The following is a 19,840-nucleotide window of genomic DNA, read 5'->3' on the forward strand; positions in this document are numbered from 1 at the left end:
GGCTAGTACGGGTGGAGTGTAGTGGTTAGTGGGTTGAGTAGTCTCCCCAAATGGGCTTGCATATGTTATTGATGTTGCATGTATTTCCAAATGGGCCTATGGGCCATACTGTTATCTGAATAAGGGGCTAAGCCCAGTTTATTGTAATCTGAAAAGGGCTCTGGCCCAGTACCACTGTTACCTGAATGGGCTTAGGCCCAATGGGCTTAAGCTGACTTAGGCTTTGAATAGGTTTTCCTTAGACACTGAGTTTCCCCAAACTCACCCCTTTTATTTTCATCCACGCAGGAAATCCCCAACCATAGTGGGCTTGGAGTTGTGAGGGAATTCGGAGTGGCCACCCGTTCTGAAAGTTTGATTTTCTTCTGGTGAACTGGACATCCTTTTATTTACGTTTGAAGTTTTGGGGCTTTTAAATGTAATAAGGCCGCTTAATTATTTTTGATGGTTTTAATATGTATTATTAAGATAGGTAATACTTATTTTAACTGTTGAAATTGGATAGCTTTAGGGCGCGTTTTCAAAAAAAACAATTGATTTCAAAATAACACGACAACAAGCAAAGCTTTCGCAATGAAAGTATTTTCCAAAATTAATCACTTTTCTTAAAAATGACTTAATCAAATCGGTTTCCTAGAAATATCCATGACGTTAAGGTGTGGCAATGGCGGTATGCATGTCTAGGATTGGATCCGAAGGGAGATTGGTACTTAAGCAGTCCGATGGACTCACCACCTCTTTTCCGGTTTCCTACCTGGTGCACATCTTCCATTCACTTTAACCTTTAATGAATTAATCTTTTGAACATCAAGTACGATTTTCTGGACTTAGAATGGAAATTTTTTTTTAACATTTTTGATGTGGCATGTCGGATCCGGCCATAACTTCTGGGCCGGGTTTGGGGTGCTACACCAGTGCCGGCTATTGTAGTCTGGTGACGCCAATCTGACAGGCAGCATCAATAAAAACTATACCATTTTGGAAAATAATCTTATGGGCATACTATTTTAGTTATTAATTTTATTTTTTGTATTATTTAAATAAAAAACCCATCTATATCTACTATCTTCTCCAACTTAATTTAACTTTAATTAAATTACTTAAAATAATCTCTCTTTTTTTGTGAGAAATACAATGCAAAAGAAAATTAACTTAAATCATCAAAAGCTAGAAAACCGTTAAGTTTATCAACACATAAAATAGTTCTAAGTTGTTCAAGGGTGTCTTTAAAGATTGCACTTCAGTTTTCATTTTGAGAGCCATCTTAGCAATGCAGTCAGCCACTTGATATTCCTCTCTTGAGATGTGTCTAGTATTCCATCGATCCAAAGTCTGTGATACATGATAATACCTTCTCATTAAAGTTGATGCTGCTCTACCAAATGCCTATCTTGGAAAGCGTTAGCCACCTCAAGATTGTCTGTATGGATCAAAACCTTATTAAACCCCCATCTTTAAGGAGAGTCAGTCTATTAATAATACCCTAAAGCTCTGCATCAAAAACTAAACAATACCCTAAATAATGGTTGAACCCGAAGATCCAATCTCCAAATTGATTTTGAACTACACCACCACCACCAGCAAAACTTGCAACAACTTTAACAAATCCATCAGGCTGTAAAAAATCCAGTCACCTAATAGAGGAAGGTTAGACACATTAACGATCTTTCTTGATGACCTGTTGTTGTCAGCTAAATCAAATTGCTTGGCCCAACTCACGGATGTCCTAATAATAAATATTAACTTTTGGAAAAAAACCAAAATGATTAAAAATTGTAAAAGAAGAAAATATGTTTGTTTGTAATTTAAAAAATTAATTATTTTAAGTAATTTAATTAAAGTTAAATTAAGTTGGAGAAGATAGTAGATATAGATGGGTGTACAATAATACTTTGTTATCTTTAAAATTTAATTACGTGACTCTATTTTATTAGTGTCTAAAAAAATGTTTTTTTAAGATAATCCTAATATAAGTTATTCTCGTATAATAATACTTTGTTATCTTTAAAATTTAATGATGTGGCACTATTTTATTGGTGTCTAAAAATTATATTTTTTAGGATGATCCTAATATAAGTTATTCTCATTTTTTAACATTTTTAAAACTTTCTAATATTTTGACTAATTTTTTTATATATTTTTATAATATTTTATAATAAATATTTTATTTATTCTTATAAGAATTAATATGATATAAAAACTTATGCAATATTTTAGGTTCGGTTAGGGTTAAGTAATTTTTTATAGGGTGAAGTGTTATATTTTAAAAGGTAAACTATATTCATGGTCACTTTTGTTTACCTAAGGTTACATTTTAGTCATTTATGTTTCAAATTTTATGTTTTAGTCACTTATGTTACCGTGTTGTAATATTTTAGTCACTAAGCCATTAATTGTTGTTAATGGGGTAACAGGAAGTTGAATGGGCATTCTGAAGAAACTTAAGTTTAGTTCTGCTATAGAAAAAAGAGGATTCTTGGATTGAACTTTTTCCTTCCAGTGAGAAAGCTTTTATTCTACAATTCATTTCAAAATATTTCTATCAGTACACACAAAAAATAGGCCAATTTAACAGCTTTTTGTTCAATTTCGCGCGGAGTCAAATTCTCATCAATACGTAAGGGAGCAGCCCCCTGGCCTCTGATTTCCATATAAAGGAAATGATGAGCATAAATACCCTCTTTAACTTCTATTCTGATAGACTGAATATCTTTCATAAGGAATTGTAGAAAGATGCAACGATTTTTTCCAAGAAAACCCCAACGAAAAATACATACTATTCCCTCCTTTCTATCGAATCGATCATAACCACTGCCTACATTCCAAAAAATTATGCACCACAAATAGGAACTAATAAAGAGGCCTGTGATCCTATAAAAAGAACTGATCTTATACAAATGATCATTTTAAATAAAATTTTAGATTAAATTATACAACTAATCTTCATTATTTTTTTCATTTTGAACAATTTAATTTGTTTTCTTTTATGTTCTTTTTTTTTCTTTATTTTTCATTCTCTTCTGTTTCTCCCTTTGTTTTCCTACCTTCTTCATTTCTTTTAATATATTAGGAAGTCGAATTGGCAGTGAAAAATGAATAGGAAGTTGAGAGCCATCATTGCCTATAACCAAAACCCATACCATCTGCTAACTATCAAAATCCTGCACCAACATCCATTGTCTTCATTTCATCCACTAACACCTTCACCATTATCATGACCTCCTTTCAAAAACATCTAAAAAAAATCCTTAACTTTTGGACTACCCGAGATCAAATATTTGTCACAGGCCATTAGATCAACTCAATTTTCTAATATGTGCTCATCCATCAATGATCATTGTCTAATCTTTAGTTCTCTGTGATTTTTAGGGCTTATTAATTTTTGTTTACTTAAATTTTTGATTGATTTGAATGTGGGTTTATTTGGTGAGAGGATGATATTTTTGGGTTTGTCATGAATAAGGTTATGATAGTGGTGAAGGTTTTAGTGGATAAAATAAAGATGATGGGTGGTGGTGGAGGATTTTGATAGTTAGCAGACGATATGAGTTTATGGGTTTTGATTATAGGTAATGATGGCTTTTGACTTCTTACTTCTATTTTCACTATCAATTCAACTTCATAATACATTAAAATAAATGGAGAAAATAGGAAAATAGAGGGAGAAGCAAAAGAGACTGAAAAATAAAAAAAGAAAAAAGAAAGTTAAAAGAATATAAAAAAATTAAATTACTCAAAACGAAAAAAATATGAGGGCCAATTGTATAATTTAACCTAATTTTTTTTTTAAAATGATGATTTAATGTGCTACGTCAGCTTACTGTCACACCGTTAACGATAATTAACAATTCAATGACTAAAATATTGCCTGAAGTAAATAAAAGTGACCATAAATATAATTTACCCTATTTTAAATAAAATTAGGATCAATTACGACAGGAGGTTTAAGAAAACCTCGCCTTATTGCCTAAGGCCATCTTAAAATTAGGGTGTCATTGAAATTTAAATGCATAATTCTATTAATATGTCAAATATAAACCCAAAATATTAAAATATTTCTTTTGATTAAAATTAAAACCTTAAAATCTAATATTTTTTTCAAATATGTATTTGTAATTAGGGTGGCAATAAGGCACTCAAATAAAAATTTGTTCCTTTAATCCCTTCAAAAATTAAAAAAAAAATTTATCTAATGGTAAAAATGCATTTTGACCTTTTCTAATATTTAAATTCAATTTTGGCCCTTCCAAAGATAGAAATTTTATAACTTAATCCCTTGAGAAATTATAAAATTTATGTTAACACAACAACAATAAAATTACTTGCTAACTCTCATAAAATTTATAATTCAAATTTTTCCCTCGAAAAAATTTTCAACTTTACACTTGAGCATATATCTGTTTAACCAAAAAGGAAAGCTTAAAAAGCAAACTTCTTAACAATGTTCACATTTAAGCTCTCGGTTGAACATTTTAATAGTGGAGTGAACATAAAAATCCTACCAATTTCCAACATTAGCTCTACAACTTTTTGCTTAGTTGTATCTCTTTCTGACTTTAAATAATTTGTGTTAATTGCCAAGAAGCACTTCATGTTAATTAAGGAGCACTAGATAGTGTTGTTACGAAAAATGATATTTCTTGGCACTAGCATTTATGGAAGCATTAGTAACCAAAATGAGTATTTACAAGAGGCCTTTTAGACTTTTTTTTTTAATTCAAGGGAATAAATCATTTTTCAAGAGAGAATGAAAGCGTGTTCAACTAAGCGCATTTAATGTAAGTTGATAGAAAAACGCGCACGGGCCCAATGGTAATTTTTTTCTATAAATACCATACCAGTTTTCACTCTTTTCACTCAAATCTAACTCTCTCAATTCTTTCTAAACTCTTAACTCTCTCAATTTTCTCAAATTTTGTTCTAAGTTTTTTGATACGTTTGTTTAAAAATATTATAGTTTTATTTAATTATTTCGTATATTATTCGTTTCGATTAAATTTTCACGAATAAAAACTTCTTTAATTCGTTTTAATGACAAACACATTTCCGCCGCTCAAGTGATAATAGTAAGACGAAAATTTAAAATTTTTTATTTTCAATTGAATAAAATTTAAATTATTTTATTCTTGACAATATTTTAGATCAATTTTTTTCAATATAAATATGCGGATGATCGTGTTTTGGCAGGGTTCATACATAACATGTCAAAGAGCCTAGATACTGAAATTCGTCATTACTTGTAAGACACGAGATTCTTGCATGCATCCCCTATGCTCGGCGGTTGCAAACTCGTTCCTACACTCATCAACGCGTTGGTGGAAAGATGAGGCCCGAGACACACACTTTCTATCTTCTATGCGGCAATTGTACAATCACACTTGAGGACATAGCTTTATAACTCGATTTACCAATGGATGGGCTAGTCGTCACAAGGTCAACGATCATTCCCGATAAAGAGTACATTTGCAAGGTATTTTGGGGGAAGGTGTCTAATAAATTTTACGGTGGTCGGATAGATATGAAATGGTTGAAAACCAATTTCAAAGATCTTCTTCCGAACACGCTCGACGTTGCCAAAGAACAATACACATGAGTATTCATCCTAAGGTTAATCGGGGGCATTCTAATGCCCGATAAATCTCAAAATTTGGTACATATAAGATGGCTACTATACCTAATTGACTTCAAAGAAAGTGAACGAATAATTTAGGGATCAGCCGTGTTGGCCACATTGTATCTGGAGTTGTGTCGAGTGATGGAATCAGATAAGATGTCAACTGATGGTTGCTTGCTCCTACTGCAATTGTGGGTCTGGTGGCGACTGCCATTTCTATGTCCTAAGTGAACAACCCATATATGTTCCCATTGGTGACAAAGTAAAAATCATTTCCTAATAAATATGTAGTTTGTATAGTAAATGTTGTTTATTTATTTTATGTTTGAATTAACATATCCCTTGTATAGGTAAAACCATGGTTAGTTACTTAATTTTTCAAACTCATTATAATTACACAATAATTTGTAAAATAAAATTCGGTACATAACAAAATTTACAATTGTGCACTACAATTTAAATAGATGTCATACGTCAAGCCAGATATCATAGACTGTGTTCCGATGGAAATTTTTGACTAATCAAAGTATGTGGGATGTGAAGGTGTCGTTGATAGTGTATGCAACGGTGGAAATGCATGAATTGGATTGATTGATGCAATAGTTTGGGTGGAGGCAACAAATTCTGCCGCCACTGCGAGATATGGAAGCACTGCACAAGTTGGATCTGCGAAGGTGATTTGCCACAAATTGATGTGGAAAATTAGGCTTTTTGACACACTTAAGGATCTTTATGTCGAGAAAATGGAGTTTTTAGCTTAGTTTTTCGTTATTTTTATATTTTTTGGGTAATAAGTGAAAATATCTCATTCTTGTCTATTTTTTACCCAAATAGGCTGAAAGTGCCATTGGGAGGTCTAACGTGTGTTTGAATGATGCATAGACGTGTCAGAGTTAAAAATGAGTGAGAATGGCATCTAGGGAAAGGATATCGTGATATCTAACCCTTGGAATTACGAAACCTCTTACAGTATAGAAAACCAAGAAGACCCATCAGTTGCATTACGACATCCTCTTTGGGTATCGCAATATCCACCTCTCAAGGAAGACTCCCAAGTTCATCACTGCCTGAGATATCGCGATATCTTCTTCTGGGTATCGCCGTATCTCCTTTGTCAGAGGAACAAACTTGGACAAAAAGGGCAACATTTGTTTACTCAATCCACCAATCACACAAGGCTCGTTTAGGGCCAATTTTGGCATAAAAAAGTCATCACAACATCCTTCAAAATAGCCAAAAATTGCTAAGAAGGAGAGAGACACATTATAGCTTAGTTTTAGGTTTAGTTTTCTCTAGGTTTTCTTTAGTTTTTCTCTGCACTTTTCTAGCATTTTTATTTTTCTCTTTTTCTACCTTAGATTAAAGTTTATTTTTCAGCAATTACTTTTTTTTTCTTGATGTTCTTTATGTTAGTTAAGTTAGTTAACACTGTAGCTAAGGTTTACTTACATTTTTCAGTCCCTAATCTTACTTTCAAGACTTTTTAAGCTCTAGTTTAATGTATTTCAGTTTATTTCACTACAAATAGGTTAAATTTTGTTCTTTTTATGTTTCTTGCATTTGATTTCTTTGTTAAATGCTTTTGGTTTCATGTTATTTAAGTTTTCTTGTATAAAAATCTTAACTTTCACATTTTTCTCAAGTTTTACTTTTATGGCTACTTTGTTTTCCATTATTATGTTTATTTTCTTGACTTTGAGCATGTGTAGCTAACTCTTTAAGGAGATTGGTTGATGGAGATGTGGATAAACTAAAATATTTGGGGCAAAAGACTAAATCGTAACAAATTGGACTAATTTGAATAGAACTAATAACTTAATAGTGACGCCCCTAAGAGAATATTAAGACCGGAGGGTAATCTTGTCACGTACATGTTCAACAGTCCCGGATTAACCGGCGAGATTGGAAGATAAATCAGAAGACCTAATTTGTCTAAGTCGGTAAAATTGAGATCGGAAGATAAAATTGAGTCACTTGGTAATTTACGTGATTTATGCCCCGAGTCCGAGGTTTGGTGAATCACATCGAAGTCAACCAATCCCCATTAGTCATTTTCTATATAGTCCCACTAGTTTACATTTCTTGCAATTTAGTCCCTAAATTAGAATATTTAATTTTCTTACAAAATTATCTTTTATGAATCACCGTAATATAAAATCATATTAGTATTTACTTAGTCTCTATTGTGTTTGCTACTTATCGCTCAATCGCCTCTTCCTCTGGTTCGATCCTTAGAATACTTTAGTATTTCATTGTAACACTATAAATATTACAGCTGACTTGCATACTTGCAATAAAACCAGGCTTTAAAAATTGTTTCATAAATTAGTTGTTTTAATGCAACTGACATAGCCGGTCAGGGGGAAGAACAACGAGAATTGGCAAGATTACCACAATGAGTACATCGACATTTGAGATCGTAGGACGAAATTCTTACCCATTCACGAATCAATTTTCTCATCAGACATGGCTGCTATTTGGAGTACATGCTCTATTTTAGAGTCACCGACAACTCGTATCCGCTATCGATAGAGGTGAGGAGTAGGGAAGTTTGTCAAAAGAGGCAACAACGAGTGCCCTAACAACGTAGGTCCGGAAGAGGTGCCACGATGGGTTCGTCATCGACTCCGACCCAACATGCGCCACCGATGTCTACGCTAATTCCCTATCACTTCACTCCACTTATTCCTATTCATTTCACTAAACCCATGTTATTTTTCACAAGCACAACACTATGCACCACCGCAGCAACCTACCTCTACCCCTCTCGCAGGTACATATTTCAAGGCACCTCCGTCCCCAGCATTCTTTGCTCCCATGCTGACGTCGATGCTGACATCAATGCCGACGTCAATGCCGATACAAATGTCAACCCAAATATCAACATAAGTATAGCCATCTATGATGACACTGATGGTGATACCGATGTTATCATCAATAGCTGAGTCAACACCAACATATCTAGATTTTGTGACATCTATAGTTATTCGCCGATAATGTCACAAGCAGCCATCGTGTCATTATTTTATCGAGGTGGGTCATCAGTGCAATCACCTTCTCGTGGAGTGGTGGACACACGATGGGAGGCTAGGATGGCATTGCACTCAAGCACAGATGAAGGCAATGGAGACGAAGACGAGGCTAAGGGTGGAGACAATGCATCCAAAGATATGCACAAGAGTGGAGATGAAGACGAGGAATATGAGGATGTTGGTCATGATCCAATAGGAAAGCTGACACCACTAGTTGTGCATAGAAATCCTACGTACAACCATTAACCATCACTCTACGGCACACATTCGGCCCGACGACGCTAATGATTTATTTATTTATTGTGATATAAATATAGATGACATCGATAAAGAAACAATAATTCATTTTTATATTTCTATTGCAACTTATATTTGTCTTTGTTAAATTCTAATGCAAATTATACGTAAATTTCCATATATTTAATATTTGATATGAAATATGTAACTTTGGATAGGCACCTTTAACAAACTAATGATTAATAAAGGTACAGAGAGTAACTCTTAAAAATGGAAAAAAGTACAAGCCCCTGAGAAATTGTAATTGGTACCTAAAGATGTGCTTAAAATAACAATTACTAAACTATGTAAATGTTAGTGGACGGTGGAAAATACAGTTGAAATGCAAGTTAATAAAATTTACACAAGAAAAAAGAAGCATTATAATCAATCTTTTATCATACAAAAAAATGAATGTTAGTGACGTTGAGTCCCCAATGTACCCCTGAACACAGAACATGTTGCATTCGTATGTCCTAGGTTTCTAAGTACCTACATAACCTCTGTTGATTGTCTCTCTCCCGAATACCCAAATTGGTGTGTATTTGAATGGAATTCGGGAAACTTTTTAGGACACGATGCAAGTTAGTGTTCAGGGCCAACTCAAATGGCGTGCTGGACACTGTCGACCACATACTCTCATTTCGAATGGGTCGGTCAGGTCTTCATACAATGTGTATGCATTCCATTCTATACACGTAACTTATATAGGGCGTGTACTGAATTCGTACATTCGCATATGCGACAATTATATGTACGCATGAGAATTGAAGTATCTGGATTCTCCCACAATCACAAGTCCCTTCTAGTAGGTCGACAAGATATGATGCCCCTAACATGTCCTTGTTGGGCTTAGCGTACACCATGACCAAAAATTGTAGGTTCTAATGTGAATGACACATTACATACATAGTGTTCACTCTCATTGTATTTCATCTAATTACTTTCTTTACATCCTTGCACCAAACATGTTCGCCCATAATCTGCCCAGCATATGCTGCCTCCCATTTTAGAAATAAAGTAGGTAAATGAAAGTATATTTCTTTGACAACTGAGGTTATCGATAAATGACAAGTGTCCTTCAATAAAAAATCGATGCATTCGACTAAGTTCATCCTTATGTGTTCGTACCGTAGACCCCTATCATACGATTGAATCCATTGTTCAAACGATGTATTGGCGAGGTACGTCCCACTATAGTTGTTGATGGCATTCAAATTATACAACATTTCATAGAAACGATATTAGATGAGCTAGTACCCTATCGAGAAAAGTATACTCATGAATGCAAACAACTCACGATATATTGTATAACATGATTGTGGAAATAGTGGCAACTACATACCTATGTCAATGACTTAATCTCGCTCACTTTTCGAACACCATTTTAAGTAGAAGTTGGAGCCGACATGCCATATACAGTACCTATGGTGTACATGATCCCAAACACTACCATGTCGTTCAATAGTGGCCAAAGTTCTCGGTTTCTTATCGGAGATGACACATATGTTAGGCTGGGGGCAAACATGACGACACAATTGGCTAATGAAGAAATCTCAATCATTTGCCTTTTCTCTCGAAGTTATTGCAAATGCTATTAGCGGAACCTTTCGATTAACATATTGGGCAATGACCATCAACAATCGATGCTCATATCTCTCGTACAGTCAAGTGCCGTCAATTTACACCAAAGGCTTGTAGTTCTAGAAAGCTTTCCTACATTAATCGAATATTCAAAAGAATCAGTGGAATACTCTTTTTTCAAGGATCAGATGATCCTTAAAGTACGCTGGGTGTGTTTCTAGATCAATTACAGAATCAGATACGTATCGGTTTAGTACTTGATACGATTACCATAAATCCTTGTATGACCTATCCCAGTCGTTATGCAACTTATCCATAATCTTTTGTTTTACAACCCATATTTTATAGTATAATGGCGTGTAATTGTGTTAGTTAAGAACGTTGGTAATCAACATCAGGACAGGAATCATATAATTCGCATTCACTATAGGTAGAATAATGTCAGATATCATGTCAGAGTTTAGTCTCGGATGATCCTAACTTACACTTGCAAAATACGAGTTAAAGTTACATTATTGGGAAAAATAAAAACCCCAATCAAGGCATATTTTGTCAAAATACCGGGTGATCGCATCGCACACCTTCTGCAACACAAGTATATAGACTAGAATATTTTTTTATAATCCACAAGCATGTCTTCTTTCGAAAAGATGCCATGGTTTTCCATTTGCACCTCCTGTCTCACATTGCGCGCTTTCCTTCAAATTTCCTAAAACGAGATTTTGTGACATGATAGTTCACGTCGTTCTTAAAGCTATACCAATTTAGTGCAATTAGAAAAATATCTTTGTTATGATATTCCATGCCAAATTTCAATACCCGGACATCTAACAATGAGCTTTCATGGTCAGGTGTTTTATGCGATAGCTGCGAAAGTCTAAACCACCCTCGGTGAAGAGGTCGATGTTTGGTAATGTAGGGCAGAGGCTCATATGCCTTAAATCGTAGATTTAGAATCAGAGCATTGTCAGAACTATAATCGTCAGAACCACAAGGTTCTGGCTCAGTTGGAACATACTCTGGTTCAAAAAAAAGTGCTACTTCTGAAGATCCGGACTGAATTTTCAAATTGGATCGAGGTTTGACTCTGATCCATCAACTGGATCTGTTGCCCCTTCTTCCTCAGCTGCATCTTCTTCCAAATTTGTTCCTTCATTGTTACCTTCAACTAAATGGTTGGATTTACCCTGGTCGGACCTGATCGTAAGGAGCAAGTTATTGGTTCTTTTATACCCCAAGTGCTCGAAAAAATTTGTATCAAATTGCAAATCGGTGTAGGTTGATGGCCCTCTCGTATAAGTTTTTTCGCCCAAGGACATCGATCCATCAAATTTGAAATCAAAAATATTGATTGAATTTCATGCCCAAGTGTCGAGGTTCAGGTTACGCTTATACCCTGACTAATAATTGTTGCTAGAGTTTAAATTGATATCGAAAATCGAGAAATTTCTACCCATTGATGGTTCGAGGACATTATAGTAAGAGCTTTATAACAAACCAGTGAACCCACCGCACAACCGTGTGCTAGGACTTTCTGCTTCAACTTCAGTTTTAACATTAGTCGCAACGGTGGCTGAAGATAGACTAGTTCTATCAGCCTTGACAAACTCGACATATAACTCTGTTATAGAATTTTCACTTGAGCAATGCAATGATATAATTGCCTTTGTAACATCCTTAACTCGTAACATCGTTGGAACAGGGTTTTAGAGCATTACCGAAACATTTAGAAACATTTACAAATAATTCTTATAATTTACTATTCTTTTACTGAGATAATTCATAACGTCCCTTGATTAGGCCATCGAGGCCCAATACGAGCATTAGAATTGAGTCGGGACTTAATCAGGAACTTTAAAAAATTTTCGAGACTTTTCAAAATTTTCCAAGGTGCAGGGCTCACACGACCGTGTGGTCCAAGAGACACGTACGTGTTACCCTGGGACATCCGTGTTAGAGGCCCTGTTCGACCGTGTATAACTCTCTGACTTGCATACACGGCCATACCACATGCCCGTGTGTTAGGCCGTGTGGTCAATTAATTCAATTTGAAATTAGGTGCAAGTTTCACACGGCCACGACACACGCCCGTGTTCTAGGTCGTGTGGCACACACGACTGAGACACATGCCCGTGTCTCTACTCGTCTGCTCAATTCTGAGCATTCTATTTCTCAAAATTAAAGTTCAGGGGACACACGGCCTAACCACATGCCCATGTTACCAGGTCATGTGTCACACACGGTCTAGACACACGCCCGTATGTCTTCCCGTGTGGACAAAATGAAGCCATTTCTAGCTTCATTTCTCACCCAAAATTTCACCCAAAACCTACACTTGAAACACACATCCAATACGAACCAATCTAAGCATTCAAAATAGACAATTCCATTATTCAACAAGGCATCTCATTACATGCATAGATGGTTATAAACTTACCTTGGATTAACTTAGGCATTCACAACATTGATCACATATTCTTAAATTAACACATGTGTATATATATATCATAATAATATACTTAATCATACCAAAATGAACCATCACTAGCCATTCCAATGGCTAGGTTACAAAATAACATTTCAAGCCACTATTGGCCAAGTTGTCCAATACATGCCATTATACCAAAATGATTTTTACTAAGTATACCCCAAATTACTAGTTGATGGTGTGACAATGCTCCAATGATCTTCCAACCTTCACGAGCTTCCGAGCACTATAAAACAGGGACAAATAAATGGAGTAAGCATTACATGCTTAGTAAGTTCGTATAACGAAAACTAAACTTACCAATCTTGTTTATTAAATCTAAGCATACAATGCTATGTTTCCATCTAATTGGCTAAATTGCCTATTCACATACATTCAATCAAACATGTTAGTCACCAAAATCTTAATTTCAATCAAGTAACATAGATGAGCTCATCAAGCAATATTCTTTCAAGTCATTATCATTTAATCTCAATATTTTTATGCCATGTCAAGGGTTTTATATCCGTTGAATCATTGAATTCCGATGGATGCTCAAGTAGTACACTCGAAGTGTACAATTCAATAATCCGTCAATTTCTTATTCAAGGGTACCCCATTAGGACACTTAACCAAGAAACACTCTCTCGAGCCACATATAACAGCATTACCAGTCCAGGCTAAATCTTTTATATAACATAAGCTCAAAGGAGCTCGATTAGGATTACCAGTCCAGGCTAAACCCTAATCATAACATATGCTTGAGAGGTATTATATCAGGATTACTCATTCGGGCTAAATCCTTTCTATAACAAGGTCAATGGGATTACTCGTCTGAGCTAAATCCCATCCACAACAAATGCAGGACACTATTAGTTTTGGGAAAGCGCATATAATCATCAGAATTCAGAATTCAATTCGGACTTAACCCTTTATCACCATTTCAAGAATGTATCAAATTTTCCATCATAGTATACAAGTAAAGCACATCAATATAAATCACATTACATACGAACACAACATTCAATTAACATAATTACATGCTCGATTAGGTTACACGAACTTACCTCGGCACTTATTTGCATTAGAAATTTACTAATCCGAAACCTTTTCTTTTCCTCGATCTAACCTCGAATTAGTGTTGCCTGGATCTATATAAATGAATTTAACTGTCAATTTCACACATTTCATATTTAAATGGACTCAATTTACGTCTTAGGCAAAATTATCATTTTGCCCTTAACTTTTCCATAAATTCTGATTTCGTTCCTAGGCTCGGAAAATGAAACTTGTGTAAATTACTCCCTATTTCAAGCCTCACCAAAGCCCCATTACAAATTTTACAGCATATGTATTCTTAAAATTTCAAAAATTTTCATCAAATTTTATAACTTTTTATTTTAGTCCCTAAATCATGTTTTCATCAAAAATCACTTTGTAAAAGTTGTTTATCTATCAATAATCTTTCATTTTCTACCATAAATTTCTAATTTCTAGCATATACATCCATGAGCCATTTTTCATACCTTGATAACTTTTCAAATTAATCCCTCAAATAGATAGATTAAGCTATCCCGGTTTCAAAAATACCAAAATGACTAAAAATGGGACAAGAAAACTTACCCAATTAAGCCTTGAAAGTTTCCCCTCTCTCTCCTAGGATTTCTATAGAATTTTAGGTTGAAGATGACATAAAATAAGATGATTTCTTTTATCATCTCTTAATTAATTTAATTATTTTTCTATTTCTAATTTAGTCATTGCCATTTTTCTATAATTCCATGGATGAGTCACCAAGAAAAATCTACATACTTTTCTTAATGGTCTAATTACCATATAAGGACCTCTAGTTTTGAATTTCATATAGCTATTTGATCCTTATAGCTACTAGAATTTAACTTTTGCATTTTATGCAATTTAGTCCTTCTCGTAATTAAACACTTAATTGATAAAATTTTCATTTCAAAATTTTCACACGGCATGTCTATTATAATATAGACCATATAATGAAATAAAAATAAACCTTATTTTTGGGTCAGATGTGTGGTCTCGAAACCACTGTTCCTATTTCACTGAAAAATGGGCTGTTATAACCTCCAACTTGAGCTCACATTTCACATCAAATAGCTCGTACTTAAAGAAGATAACCAATTTTAGATATCTACATTGCAAGCTCAAAATTCTTTCCCAACTCAAACCCCTGATTTTCCTCCTTATTCTAATCTGTAACTCAAGTAATTGAATGGTACGGTTGAAAACCAATTCGACGGTCTGGGATTTTGCAAATACGACATCGACTTCTATATTACAGATTTGACCATCGTAGTAAATGACAGATATCACTCATTGACTCATTTCAATTTAAAGCGAATTGGATATTTAAAACAAAAAAAAATCTTCAAACGATTATCCAAACAAATGCATACGACTCTCGCAACTCAACTCTTAGATGTTTGATATGAATTTGTTGCGTACCTAAATTTTGAATATTTTGGTGCTTTAATAGCAAAATAGAACAAGGAGAGAGGTAACGTATGGTTCAAAATTCGTTTTTGAGGATGTGCTTTCATCGAGTAATGGTAATGAAACACTCTTCAGTGTTCGAAAATGTGTTTCTCAGATCACTAATTAAAATCAGACGCATGCTTCAAAGGGCATTCAGTGCATCAAAACATGCTTTACATTTTACCTGGGATTATTGGGGTCAGATACATTTTTTAGACTTTATGAAAATGTTAGAGAAAACCCGTCTAGCTAGGCAAGCTTCCCTACTAACATGGTAGGAAAACGCGCCTAGCCAGACGTGACTTTCATTTTTTTTGCAAATTTAAAACATGTTTTGAAGATATTTGATGAAAATGATAGTCCTACAATGCATTTTCGACCATGACATTTTTTCCTTTGCAATCACACCCTTCTCTCACGCCTATAAAAAGGGGTTCCCCTTCTAGCCTCTATCCCTCTACTTTACAATATTTCTCTCTTTCTGTTTTCTTCCTCGCTTCAGTGTTAAAAATTTTTATCATTAATATAATTTCTAGTTTGAGGTAGTCTTGAGTGATACGATATCACTCTGAAATGTATACATTTCGTATATCCTACTAAGATGGGATTATTACTTTATAAACCTACCTTGTGGAAGTTGAGTTTTAGGGTTACTTTGCTCTGTACAGTCATGGGTGGAAGTCTATGTAGAGGTTTCAATTGACGGTCGTTATACGGTCATGGATCAAAGTATAATGGGGGAGCTATATCGTTACGCGGCCACGAGCTTAAACTTTTTGAATACCCGAAAATGTTGCCTTTTAAGTACCATACATAAGTTTGAGGTCATAATCATAGGAAAAACTATGGGGCTTCCTATTGTAATCGGCGTAATTCTTCTCTTCATTTCCATACAACTGGTATCTTTAACCTTCCTTCTTATCTGAAGGTTGATAAACCATAAATGTAACATATTTTAATCTCATTTTAATGCGTTTATGGATGATTAATGATGTAAATTAGTGAATTTGATGCTCCCAATCCCTTAAATTCATGTTTCTATACTTAGGAGAGTATTTGAGAGCAAAAGGAGTGAAAAATAAGCCAAAATCAGAGTTTTCAAGATCCACACGGGCAGGCCACACGCCTATGTGATCCACACGGGCAGGCCACGCACCCATGTGCCAGTCCGTGTCGATATCGCTCCCTGTTTCCAAAACATATAGAAAAAGCCAATTTTTAGCGTTTGTGAGCATTCAACAGTCTATAAATACATACTAGAAGAAGACCTAATAGGGCACCAGAGCAGAAAGCAGAAATTACTCGAAGAAAGCTATTGGAATCATCTCGAAAGCAGATCCACTTCAAGATTGAATATCTCTATTCCAATTTCTCTCGAAGTTTCTTTGGGATTTTTATTTCTTGTTGTTTTTCTAGATTTGAGATGTTTTCCTTTTACATTATGAATTAAACTCCTTAAATACCTAGGGAGGATGAAACCTATGACGGATCTTATTATTTAATTTTCTGAATTATATGATAAATATTTGTTCTTGTTCTTAATTATATGTTATTAATTCTTGCCTTAATATTTACAGGATATTAATTCAAGTTTGATGTGCTTATTTAGTGAAGCAAAAGTCCCTGTTTAAGTGTAGATCTAGCATAATTAAGCGGAGTTGCATGCAGTCCTAGAAATAGAACGACATAAATCTGCCGGATTAGAGTCAAATTTAATAAGGGAATCCATAGATCGAGTTAATGCGACGATAAGGGTTTTAATTAGAAAGAGATTTCAATTAATCAACCTAGAGTTAGTTGTTCTTAGTCTCGAAAGAGATATTAACATGATTTAGGGATTTCTACAGATCAAGGCAAGTGAATAAATCGTTTGATTCAGAGTCAGAATAATAAGTGAAGTCTAGGTGGATCTTTCTTGGGTATTGTCCTCCTTATAAGTTTTCTTCAAGTATTTTTCCCAATTCGCTCTCTGTCGCGTTCATTAGTTAATTAGTTTAGTTAATTTTAGATTAAAACAAATCCCTTTTTATTTTAGGATAAATAATAGAAAGATAGTTAATACTAGTACTTTTAGTCATTGTGGATACGATATTCTGGACTCCCCATAGCTATACTACCATTCGATAGGTGCGCTTACCTTAGTCGTGATCGTAGTCTAGTTTAGTGATTCATAAAATAATCATCAAGTTTTTGGCACCATTACCGGGGAATAAAATATTAGGAACACTAGATTTTTATTACTTTAGCAATTTTTTATTTATTTTATTTTATTTTTTGTTTTACTTTTAATTTACTAACTTTTTCTTTTATTTGCTTCTGTCAGGTTCCTTTAGTTTATGACTAGAAGAAACCCGTCAGGACCTCTAGTATTCGACAGTGAGATCGAAAGTACAGCTCGTAGAAACCGTAGAGAAGCAAGGCAAAGTCAACAAAGTACAATAGAAGAGCAGGAGGATATTATTATTAATACTGAGGAGATGACAGAAAATCATAATAATTAGTTACCTCCTATGGCTGCTGTAAATCCTGTAACTCCGAACCTTGCTCCTCGTACTATGTACGATTATGCCAAGCCCAATTTAACTAAGGCTGGATCGAGTATTGTTAGACCTGCTATTGCTGCAAATAATTTTGAAATGAAACCTAATACTATTCAAATGATTCAACAGTTTGTTCAGTTTGATGGTTTGCAGGACGAAGACCCAAATACTGATTTGGCTAATTTCCTAGAATTCTGTGACACTTTCAACATAAATGGCATTTCTGATGATGCCATTCGCCTATGGTTATTCCCCTTCTCCTTGAAAAATAAGGCTAAGAAGTAGTTAAACTCCCTACTACGTGGTGCTATCACTACTTGGGATCAAATGACCGATAAGTTTTTGCCGAAGTACTTTCCACCGACTAAGACAGCCAAATTGAGGAATGATATCTCTTCCTTTGTACAAATGGATTTAGAGACTTTATATGATGCATGAGAGAGGTATAAGGATTTATTGAGAATGTGCCCTCACCATAAATTACCTCTATGGTTACAGGTTCAGACTTTTCATAATGGGTTGAACCCCTCAACTAGGCAGATGATCGATGCAGCCACCGGTGGTACCATAAATAATAAAACACCTGAGGAGGCTTATGAGTTCATAGAGGAGATGTCACTGAATAACTATCAGTGGCAAGTCATAAGGATAAAGCCTAATAAAGCCGCCGGTGTTTTCAACCTCGACGTGGTCACCATGTTATCAAACCAGGTAGAGCTCTTAAATAAAAAGATTGATAGTTTATGTGTTTCTACGCAGGTATATCCGGTGATGTAGTGCGATGCGAATAGATGAGGAATAAACTACATAGAATATCCATCCTACAACCCTAGCACAGAGAACGAACAAATCCACTATATAGGTAATAATTCTAGACTTTAGAATAATCCATATAGTAACAATTATAATGGAGGTTGGAGAAACCATCCCAATTTCTTGTGGGATGGTAAAGGACATCAAAAACCGCAACCCCCTCTAGGTTTCTAACAACCACCTTACTAGCAGGAAAAGAAGCCGAACCTTAAGGAGATGCTAACGAAATTCAACTCGGTGTCAGAAACTCGCTTCCAAAACACCGAAACAACACTCAAAAATTAGCAAATGTCAATTCAAGGGCACGAAAATCAAATTGGTCAACTTGTCAAGATGATTTCAAAATGACCACAAGGTAGCTTACCGAGTAATACCGAAACTAACCTAAGGGAGCAACTTCATGCGATTACTGTTTGAGATGAAAAAGGGTTAGTTGAAGATGAACCAAAACCGAGACAAGAAGATGTGATAGGTAAAGGTAAGGTTGAGGTGAGCCACAACGAGCAAAAATCGATCATTAAGGAATATAACCTCATGTGCCATATCCAAATGCGACAAGGAAATACCACACAAACGAACAATTCGGTAAATTCCTTAAACTGTTGAAAAATTACATATTAACTTACCGTTTATTGAAGCTCTTTCGCAGATGCCAAATTCCGTTAAATTTTTAAAGGAGCTTTTAGCAAATAAGCGGAAGTTAGATGATTCGTCACATGTGGAGCTAAATGCAGTGTGCTTAGCCATTTTGTAGAATAAACTACCCAACAAATTGAAAGATCCAGTGAGTTTTACTATTCCTTGTTTAATTGGTAGTTTAAGTGTTAATAATGCTTTGGCTGATTTAGGGGCTAGTATTAATGTCATGCCCTACAAAATGTTTAAGCAACTAGGTCTTGGGAAACCCAAAAAAACTATGATGAGCATTCAATTGGCAGATAGAACAATTAGATTTCCTAGAGGTATTGTTGAAGACGTACTCGTCAAAATTGATAAACTTATTTTCCGA

General features: G+C 34.8%; 1 non-coding gene across 1 annotated transcript; it reads right to left on the bottom strand.

Annotated features, from left to right (window-relative positions):
* Positions 1 to 18,393: 18,393 nt before the first annotated feature.
* On the bottom strand, positions 18,394 to 18,500 carry LOC121213299 (small nucleolar RNA R71). Its single transcript, XR_005908682.1, has one exon. It is a non-coding gene; the product is annotated as a small nucleolar RNA R71 (small nucleolar RNA).
* Positions 18,501 to 19,840: the final 1,340 nt, after the last annotated feature.

This window comes from Gossypium hirsutum, chromosome A13 (genome assembly GCF_007990345.1).
Source record: "Gossypium hirsutum isolate 1008001.06 chromosome A13, Gossypium_hirsutum_v2.1, whole genome shotgun sequence".
Classification (NCBI taxonomy): domain Eukaryota; kingdom Viridiplantae; phylum Streptophyta; class Magnoliopsida; order Malvales; family Malvaceae; genus Gossypium; species Gossypium hirsutum.